The sequence below is a fragment of the Nicotiana sylvestris genome, chromosome 10, assembly GCF_000393655.2.
Source record: "Nicotiana sylvestris chromosome 10, ASM39365v2, whole genome shotgun sequence".
NCBI classification, from domain to species: Eukaryota; Viridiplantae; Streptophyta; class Magnoliopsida; order Solanales; family Solanaceae; genus Nicotiana; species Nicotiana sylvestris.
Window position 1 is genome coordinate 54058884 of NC_091066.1, and position 11294 is coordinate 54070177.

Consider the following 11294-nt stretch of genomic DNA (forward strand, 5'->3'; position numbering starts at 1 on the left):
GAAAACTTAGCAAATAACTAACTATCCCTCAAAGTCTGAAGAACCACTCTAAGATGTTGCTCGTGCTTCTCCTAGCTACGGGAATAGATCAAAACATCATCATTGAAGACTATCACGAACGATCCAAGTAAGGCCTGAACACTCAAATCATCAAATCCATAAAACTGCTGGGGCATTTGTCAACCCGAAGGACATCACTAAGAACTCATAATGCCTGTAGTGAGTGCGGAAAGCTGTCTTAGGGACATCGGATGCCCTAATCCTCAACTAATGGTAGCCAGATCTCAAGTCAATCTTTGAAAATACCTTGGCACCCGAAGCTAATCAAACAAATCATCAATCCTCGGCAATGGATACTTATTCTTCATTGTAACCTTATTTAACTAACGATAATCAATACACATTCTCATCGATCCGTTCTTCTTCATAATAAACAACACTGGCGCACCCCAAGGCGAAACACTAGGTTTAATAAAACCCTTTTCGATAAAGTCTTGCAACTGCTCCTTCAACTCTTTCAACTCAGGCGGGGCCATACGATATGGCGGGATAGAAATGGGCTGAGTGCCCAAAGCCAAATCAATGAAAAAGTCAATATCCATGTTCGGTGGCATACCTGGAAGGTCTGAAGGGAATACTTGAGGAAACTCACGAACAAACACCCCTTCTCGACCATACGCTGAGCCTTCACATACGAGATAACACTGCGAGTACAATGACCAGGAGTCTCTCTCCACTCTAAACGAGGTAAACCCGGCAAGGCTAAGGTCATAGTCTTAGCATGATAGTCCAAAATAGCGTGATAAGGTGATAATCAGTACATTCCTAATATGACATCAAAATCATTCATGTCCAGAAGAAGCAAATCTATGCAAGTCTCAAGACCCCCAATCGAAACTACACATGAACGATGAACTCGATATACCACAATAGAATCACCCACCAGTGTAGACACTCAAATAAGAGCACTCAAAGAATCACTAGGCATGACCAGATACGGTGCAAAATAAGATCACATGTAGGAGTATGTAGATCCTGGATCAAATAAAACTGAAGCATCTCTACTACAAACTAGAACAATACCTATAATAACTGCATCGGAAGCCTCACCCTTGGGCCTGGCTGGAAGAGCATAACATCGGGGCTGGGCCCCACCTCCCTGGACTACATATTTTGGACGACCTGCTGTTGGCTGACCTCTACCTCTAGCGGTCTTAGCTCCACCTCTAACACCTTTACTTGTACCTCTAGCACTTCTACCCCCACCTCTAGCTGGTTGGGCGGGCAGTGGAACACCTAGTGCCTGAACCATAGCATAGGAACCCTGCTGCTGCGATTGAGTACCTACCAATCTCGGACAAGCCCTCCTTATATGACCATACTCACCACACTCAAAACATCCACCTGAGTGTTGCGGCTAAGGAAACTGAGACTGGCCTCGACGACCTGAATGGCCACCCCAAAAACTTTGAAGCGGCGGTGCACTGATAGTAGTTGGTGGTACACTGTAGGGCTAATGATCAGAATACTACATATGAGAACCACGACCACCTGAAGAACCATGAGATAACTGAAGTGTTGACTGAAAAGGCCTAGGAGGATGGCCTCCACCGTATGAATCCCTGCCTCGAGACAAGGCACCACTAAATCTGTCTGAATGACGAGGCCTCTTGTCAGACCCCTAACCACCTCCCTACGATAGAACCATCTCAACTCTCTTGGCCACATTGGCCGCCTCTTGGAAAGAAATCACACTCCTTGTCTCCCTACCCATCTGAAGTCGAATCGGCTGAATAAGTCCGTCAATGAACCTCCCCACCATCTCTCTCTCTCTCGGTGGGAAGTATGATAAGAGCATGACGAGCTAAGTCGATGATTCTAGTCTCATACTGAGTAATATTCATAGAACCCTACTAAAGACGTTCAGACTACCTCCGATAGATCTCTCTTTGAGTAACAGGGAGAAACTTCTCCAGAAATACCTGAGTAAAATGCTCCTAAGTCAGAGTTGGTGATCCGGCTGGTCTAGCCAAGCAATAATCTCTCTACCAAGTCTTGGCGGATCCAGACAAGTGAAAAGTAGCAAAATCGACCTATTGGTCTCAACTATCCCCATGTTCCTGAGAACCTCATGACAGCTGTCTAGATAATCCTGTGAACCCTCAGAAAATGCACCGCAGATATAGCTGCTCCATCACCAGTCTGAGCCACTACACTCGGCTGAACTGTTCCAACTAGCTGAACTGCTGGAGTCTGGAACTGGGGAGCTACTTGCTCCGGAGTGCGAGTAGCAGGAGTCTGGGCTCCTCCTCTAGCTTGAGAGATGGTTGGTGCTACAAAAAGCAAGCCTGCCTGGGTGACACTCTCCATAAGGCCCACTAGACGGACCGAAGCATCCTGGAGTACGGGGGTAGCAATAAACACCTCTGGGACCTGAGATGGGCCCACCGAAATTGCTGGGGCCAGAACCTCATCATCAAAATCAACCAGAGGCTCCGCTGCTGGTGTTGCTGCTTTGGGCTGAGTTCTGCCAATACATCGGCCTCTAGCGCGGCCTCTGCCTCGCCCTATGCCCCTTGTGGGAGCTGCTGCTGGGGGCTCGGGTTGCTGGTCAGTGGATGAGGAAGCACGTGTTCTCACTATCTGTGAAAGGACAGAGTACAAATTCAATTAGCATTGAGAAACCAAACCGCATGACAGAAAGGAATAATTGTGAAGTTTTTCCTAACACTATAGCCTTTGGGGGATAAATACAGACATCTCCGTACCAATCCCTCAAACTCTACTAAGCTTGTCTGTGAACTGTGAGACCTATGTAACCTAGAGCTGTGACACCAACTTGTCACGACCCGGATTTCCCACCTCGGGAGTCGTGATAGCGCCTACTGATTTGAGCTAGGCAAGCCAATTATTGAACAAATTACCTTTATCCATTTTTATACCTTTTTAGCATTTATAAAGCAATAATGTGAAAAACAATGGAAATATCATTAAGCGGAAGAAATATAGTAAAATATCTGAAATATGAATCTAATACAACTGTTTAAGCATTAATCACCTAGAACTGGTGTCATAGTACCACAGACGATCTAAGAGTGCTAAATACAAAGTCTGAAAATAAAAGATACACTGTTTTTAAATCAAATAAATGAAACAGGAAATAAAGGATAGAGGAGGCGCCAGGGCCTGCGGACCCTTGCAGGTCTACCTTGGATCTCCGCGTAGACTGAAGGTAGCCACCCAAATGCTATTGTCCAAGATCTGCTCCGGGATCTGCACATAGTACAATGTGTAGTATCAGCACAACCGACCACATGTGTTGGTAGGTGCCTAGCCTCACCTCGGCGAAGTAGTGACGAGGCTAGGACCAGACTACCAAATGAACTTGTGCAGTTATATAATATACATTAGCAAATAAAACAGGAATAAACAAGTAAAGATGGGAGGGGGGTACATGCTGCGAGGGTGTATCAATATCAACAGTAAATTAAGAAAAACGGCATAAGGACATCTTTGAATTCGCGGCAAAACAATAAGAAACTTGTATCCAATCTATAAACACTTTGTATCAACAACTGTTGCGGCACGCAACCCGATCCTAATATATAACAACACTGTTGCGGGGTGCAACTCGATCCATATGAACCCTAAAAGATATTTTCAATCGTTTTCAAGAACACCCAATCCAAGAAAATCATACAATTTTTAAGAAGTTTCACCAGCTTTGCAATTTGTCCGAACCTCGTTCTAAAATTACGATATGACTCTAACAGAAAAGAAGCCACACAAAGTGCACGCTTCCCAGATGATTTAGAAGACTCAGAGAGAAGTGGCTTTCGTAACAATTTATATACAGTTCAAACAATATCAAAGCGGTAAAAAACGGCATTTATCACATTAGGCTCAAACATATAAAAATCAGATAATAAATGAAAGCTAACTATAACAGTTATTCTAAGCTCGAATTCTTGAACCCTCAACCAGAAGTTCTGGGTTTTTCTCCTTAGCAGAGTCGCTAGAGCTGTCACACCTCCTTTTTCCACCCGGAAGGGTATATAAGGGAGTTTTTCCAATTAAAGTGAAATTAATCGAAATAGGATTATTTATTTAATTTTTCAGAGTCGCCACTTGGAATAATTTATAGTGTCCCAAGTCACCGATTTATTTTTTAAATCCCAAATCGAGGAAATCGACTTTATTTAAAAGTCTGCGAAACCAAAAATTCTAAGTAAGGAATTCTGTTAACCTAGGAGAAGGTGTTAGGCATTCCCGGATTCCGTGGTTCGAGCACGGTCGCTTAACTATTAATATTGGACTAATTATCTAATTTATTACATGTTTTAAACCTATTGTGCATTTTTAACTTTATAACTACTTTTAATTATTTTAACCGCTTTTTAGTATTTATGGAATTATTTCTTGAGCAAGTTACGATTGTCGTACACTTGTTTGTTTTAGAACACGCCGCAAACCACGCTACATGAAATGCACCCGTGATTCGCGACATATTTTTTTTATTACTATTAATCAAAGTTGTGGTCGGGTCACATGAAATGTACACCCGAATTGGTGTTTACATATCATGACCATGACACGGGAACCGTACCCATGGCCACGAGTATTTATTAATCGCTCCTAAAGAAAAACTACGATGTTCAAGATTTCCACTATCCTAAAAGTTGGGACTCTTGCAAGGTTCAGAGTTATGGAATTATTGTGGAGAAATAACATGAATTAATTGTTAAGCTAATGGGCCAAGACATAGAGGTGATTGGTATTTATTGAATTGGCTTGGCAAATAATGCATTGGGCCCATATTTTGCAGCGAATAGATCAATCCAACTTGACTCCAACTAAAATTCATGCAACCCAATTAATAATCAGCTTAAAACTTGGGCCATAATTCATCAATTAATACAAACATATTCTCAAATTACAAACTAAATAAAATAAAAACAAAAAGTTAAAAAGTAGGAACACACAAACACATGGATAATTCCAGCCACTACACAGTAGGCTACTTCATAGTTCATACCAAGATTTTATCAAAATAAACTCAACCAACAACTAAGCACAAACAATATATGAGTAAAATGATTAAAGATAATGAAACAAGACCTTTATATTGATTAAGAAAGCTAAATATTTGCAACTTAGTCGGAATAACAAAGCAACAATCGTCAGACTGAGATGCCTAAATCGTGAACCGGCAACAACGCTCGAACGGAGAGCATCTCTCGAGAGTTTGATTGGATTAGAGAACTTCGACGCAATACAACTGCCAGATTCCTTTCTGAAACTTATCTTATGGTAGGATTCAAGAAAAGGTTCAATTGAAGCATGGCTAATTAAGCCAAAATCCACAATTATCAAAGAACCGATATTTATTGCGTGGGAATGGATTTTTGCTAAATAACATTAAAGAACGGATCTTTTTTTGTGAAAGTGTCAATGAACCATTCTTCAACAAGGTATGTTGGGAGGTAGGTTGTTGGTTCTTCACTTGGGGAGTTAGACGGAAGAAGCATTTTAATCGGGTTAAAAGATGATTATCTCCATTGGGGTTGACTGTCGTTTTCTCTTTTAGAATTAGATTGAAGCTACAGTTTTTTTGTTGTTAGTTTTTTCTTGTCATAGCTAGGTCTAGGTCTAGGAATTGAAAACTTAGGATAGGGTTTCTATAATTGGGTATTTATATGGAGGTGGGAATGGATGATGACCATTGGATTAGAAGGAAATAGATGGCTAGGATTAAATCTTGCACTTAAGTGGGCTAATGGGTTGGGAAGAATGGGCTAAAGGTAATTGGGTTGCACCATGTCTTTTGGGTTTGAACTTAGGCTAAAAAGACCAAATAATACAATGTATCTATAAAAATATAAAAATCACTCTAAATTAAAATAAACTAATATAAAACTAAATACTACGAGTGAAACAATTTGTTTGTATTTTCAAATGTTATAATACTATAAATATAAATATACTAATTGACTTTAACCTAAAGATAAATAATATTTTTTTGTAATTTTTTTATTTTTTGCGATAGAAATAAAGTAAAAGAGTCAACACTATTTAGAATAGCAACACAACAACCCAGCAAAATCCCACTACTGGGGTCTGGGTAGAATAGCAATAGTAAACCTAAATTAAAAATATACGCTAAAATGTGTAAAATCTCGGGGAGGGTCAAAATCTACATGTCTACAGATACCACGCACCATCTCATCTAAGTCCTCGCAGAAACACCTCTTGACTTCCTGATCCAAGAAAGTTTGGGATGCGTACGCACTGATTATATTCAAAGTAAAACCACTAACAACTAGCTTAATAGTCATCAGTGTCATTCACCCTCCTAACTTCCACCACTTGTTCATGGAAGTCGTTATCAACCAAGATACCTACCCCATTAATGCCCCCAACCTCCCAGAATACCAAAGCTTGAAACTGCCCACATCTCGTGCCTTATCTCCTAGCCACCTAGTCTCCTGTACACAAGCTATATTAACCTTCCTTTTCTCGAGAATCTTCGCTAGCTCTACAAATTTTCCAGTCAAAGTTCCTATGTTCCAAGACCCCACTCTCAACCTAGTAGCACCCTTAGCCCTCTTACCCCCCGCACCCCCTCCCCTACGCTGACACCCCCGAGGACAAGACCTTACCCTACCTTAATTCACCAAAGCCACTATAATCTATGTGTCACTATGCAAGCGCTATCCCGAAAAAAAGCGACCAAAGATACAATGGATTACCAAAATATAATCTACCGCTAAAGGTCACAAAACAGGTGAAGAAATAAAATAAAGGAACTAATGTGAACTATAAACTACCACTAAAGGTCACAAAATATGTGACGAAATAAACTAAAAGAACTAACGTGAACTATAATCTACCACTAAAGGTCAAAAAACGGGTGAAGAAATAAAACAAAGGGCTAACAGAACTATAATCTACAACTAAAGGATAGAAAAATAGGCAAAAAAATAAAATAAAGGAAACAAAGGAACTATAATCTACAACTAAAGAATAGAAAAATATGAATGCACAAATTAAGAGTACAGCTAATTAAAAGAACTAAAAGGTACCGACTAGAATCCCAAAGACATTCAAATATACTAATTAAGAGAACAAGTAAACAATCAAGAATTAGGCTTAATCTATCCCAAACGAATTGGTTAACAAGAAAAATAGAAAGACTGATTAAAGAATAGGAGGTACCAACTCCTGAATAAAGTAAACAAGAGCGATGACACGTGGATTGAAGACGGACTGCCAAATCGACTAGATCCCGGTTGAATGTCACTTCGAGCCAAGATACCGCCGAAAATCTAACCTTTGACTGCAACGATGACCACCGCGAATGGAAAACTGCTCACCGGAAAACTACCTGACCTAAATTCCACAACCGACGCTGGAATTTTGCGCCGAAAATCTGATCATAGAACCTGTTCACAAACACACCACACACAGGACACGAGTGGAGGAGAACACCCGCAGAGCAAGAATGCTAGTTCCAATCGAAAAATCAGACAAAAGTATAAATCTTGAATTTTCAAATTCGCCGGCAATATAGAGAAGAAATGAGCTATGGAGAAACAAGAACTTATTTAATGTAGTTAATACTTTTTCTTGCTTGAAACTCAATTAATTGAATTGGGTAAACAAAATCTTGAATTTTCAAATTTGTCCCGATGCGCCGGAATTCCGCCGGAAATTGCAGTCCACAATTTCCAAAAAGGTAAAAATTAAAAAGCCTGAATTCAAAAGATCACTATACACAAGATAAACAAAATTTCAATGTTTGGAAAGTGTGTATGATATCCAAATAACAATTCCTAATAAACAAAAGATTTTGAATTCCCTGCAATTCTCTAAGAGAACAAACCAAGTAAAAGTCCAGTGAAACTCTTAAGAAGATGTCGGCAACGGTGCAGTCAATCTTACAAAAGAAAATAACCGATAAAGATTAAGAAATGAAAGAAGGAAGATTACTGGCGATGATTCTGGCGTCGGTGGCATAGATATGTAATAAACTGTCAAAAACTTACTAATTTACTAATTAGAAGACAAATAGTTTTTAGGAGAAATATAATGTTCTTGCAATGCATTCTTGTAAAGCACAACTATAAGTACAAAAAGAGAAAAAATATAGCAGTAGAAAAAATATACCAAAAGAGAAAATTACCAACACTTCCATTAGATTTTGTTAAATGATTAAATGATTTTCTTTTTCTCGACTGTGAATAAGATGATGAAAAACTCCCTGATTCCGTCACCGGAAAAGTCAACGGCGAGTCCGCCAAGAAGTGAGATCTACACGTCGATATTAAATATTTTTGTTTCTTTTAAATGATGAAGCATGAACATGAACTCTGTTGAGTTTCATGCATATTCAAGATATTCAACTAATTATAGGCAAATCCCTTCGAGCTTTGCTAGACTATACTTGAAGATTTTTGGAATGGAGAAATTTGAAGAAGAGAGAAACCTATAAAATTTACTCTTTACGAATTTTGTATACTCATGAATAGGATTAAATTGTTTAAACTAAACTGATTTTAGATATATGGGCAGAATTTCTTTCCATATACGCATGGTATCTAATTGTTAGGAGTTGATGCTAGAAACTTGTAGGCATGATAAAATATGAAAAACATATGTAAATACCCGTTATAATAGAAGTTGAATTGGATCATATCCTATAGGCATGGTGTCTACTTGTGAAGTTGGTTTTAAGACCTATAAACATAATTTCTATTATTGGAACAACTTGAAACCTATAGACATGATTTCTAACATGGTAAGGCATAAAAATAGAAAATTCTATAGGCATGGTTTCTACCCATTTACCCCACGAATATGTAACTACCCACCCTTTTTCACTAGTCACCCCAATATTCGTTTACAAATTATTACAAACCAGATGAATGAATAACATAAATAGATAAAAAGAGAAGAAGAAGTTACACTATAGGGAGCCTGAAGCAGGCCCAAGTGATTTTCCAAGACCTCCAATAGCCTCAAATGCCTATTTCATAGACAATATCATTGTCTAGGTGTGTCAGAGTTTCCTAAGGATCTCAAGGATCCCGGGCAGTGCTCACACCTAGACATTGCAACTAAATTGAGTAATTACAATATGGAAGGGCCAACCTCAATGTGCCAGAGTTCAGAGGGTTCTCAAGAGGATCATAAAGTAGTACACACACTGGAGGGGCAGGACCTAGTGACTTAAGAGTAGAGTGAGAGTTCTTGATACAGTTTGAAAGGTTTCAGTAGGAAAACAGTATTAAAAAGAGATTTGCTTGAAATAGTTTTGTAAGAAAACACATAGGGAGTTATTAAATAAGACCTTTTAAAAAAGGTAAGGTGACTAACAATCAATCAAACCAAATACAGAATCAGAAGAAGTTCATCAACACTTCAATACATGGAGTCAAATAGGTGCACACATCCACTTAGGGGTAATGGGGATTTGGTATAAGCATAGGGCACATAGTAAGCACAGATGTACACAGGTAGAGATTAGATAAGCCTTTAAAGGGGTCAAGGCTTTTAATGTATAGCATGAACTTTAGAGTTAACACAAAATCAATAGTCTTAGGATAGCCAATTACTTAATAGAGGAAAGTGTATGACAGGGACCAGAGAAACATAGTCACATTGGGGCATACTAGAATGGGATCCTAAGGGGGTATATAGCATGCAGTAAAGAAGATAGTGAAGTAGACATGTTAATTGAAGGTTGAACAACAAAACCATACATAGAAGCATATTAGAAACATGACAAATTGAAGTAATAGGATAAGCATATTGTTTGGGGACTTGAATTAAAATCCGAACATACCAGTAGAGAGATTGTACACACAAAGTGAGGAGTAGGATAGCACAATAGTTAGACTTGGCTTGCAGCCGGCTAACTCGGAATAATAATCAGTAACCAAAGAGATCGCAGAAAGGTTTTGAGTGTGAGAGAGCTTTTTGAGCCCAAAAAAATGTTCGTGTCTGTGTTAATGAAGGAGTATGTATATATAGTAGTTCGAAACTAGGTAAAATAAGGCAAGAATCACAATAGTATAGTAATCATGGAACTCAGAACCAGTAGAGCAAAATCAGGACAAGTACTCCCTTAAGTTAAGGGAATCAGTTCAAACTGTAAGAACAAGTAACAAATAAGGAAAGAAATCAATATATGACCAATAAGGAAAGATTTCAAATTCAGTAAGTATAGGGTAAACAATTATGGCTAAGTTTATCAACAACAACAACAACAACAACAACCCAGTGTAATCCCACAAGTGGGGTCTGGGGAGGGTAATATGTACGCAGACCTTACCTCTACCCCGAGGGGGCAGAGGTAAAACTCTAATTAAGTTTATAAAACTCTAATTAAGGAAATAGTCAGTAAGAATAAAGTACCAATGCAGACAAGGTAGGCGAATCAATCAATTTGAATATAAAGGGTAGGGATCGAAGGTTTAAAGGAAGGTGTTCCAATCAAATCACGAAAAAAGGAATCCAGAAGCAATCGCAGAGAAAGTCACGAGTAAGTGTTTAGCATATAAATAGAGTAAGATAAGAATAACCAGACATAGCAAGCAAAGAGGCAAGCCTTGAACAGTCAAGATGAACACAAGCACATAGAGCTGATGTAAGTTAGGCTAAGGAACTCAGTAGAAACATATTCGAGGCAAGATAATCACAGAAACTCAAACGAGTACGGGCCAGTTACAAAATCAAATGAAGAAACCTAGAAAATTAGGTCTTTCAACATAGATGAGTTAAATATGTAGTAAAAGGATAGAATAAACCAAAATATGCAAGAAATAGAAGTTTAAACAAAAAGAATCAGTTAAATAAGGTTTTAAAAGAAATTCTGAAACCCTAGTTTTTTAGAAGAAGGTGAAAAACACTTGAAATCAACAATTCTTGTAAAGAGTTCCAAGGACAGTGTAAAACATTAAAGAAACAAACTCAAACCTTCCTGTATAGATCTAGGAGATATAGAAAGAAATTAAGGTTTCAAAAGAAACCCATATAGAAATGAAAGAACCTGTGTAGAATCCCAAGGATCGTAACATGTGCAACATAATTTTGCTCGAAATCAACTGGAGTAGCCAAGAACAGACAAGTGACGAACCCTAGATGCAAGTCGGCATGGCCCTGGGCCTTTAAAGACCTTAGAGAAGCCAGACATGGCATGAGAGAAACCATTGGAGTCTTAGGAGATGATGGGAGGTCATCGGAGATGACCGGAGTGGAGAGGTCGGTGGTTGAAGGGATAGGATTAGGTTGAG

The 11294-nt window shown here is 38.8% G+C and overlaps 1 long non-coding RNA gene across 1 annotated transcript; it reads right to left on the bottom strand.

Annotated features, from left to right (window-relative positions):
• Positions 1 to 2990: 2990 nt before the first annotated feature.
• Positions 2991 to 8490, bottom strand: LOC138880526 (uncharacterized). The gene is made up of 2 exons (XR_011403260.1): positions 7216 to 8490; positions 2991 to 3273 (listed from the first exon to the last, which is right to left on the bottom strand). It is a non-coding gene; the product is annotated as an uncharacterized lncRNA (long non-coding RNA).
• Between the last annotated feature and the right edge of the window lie 2804 nt (positions 8491 to 11294).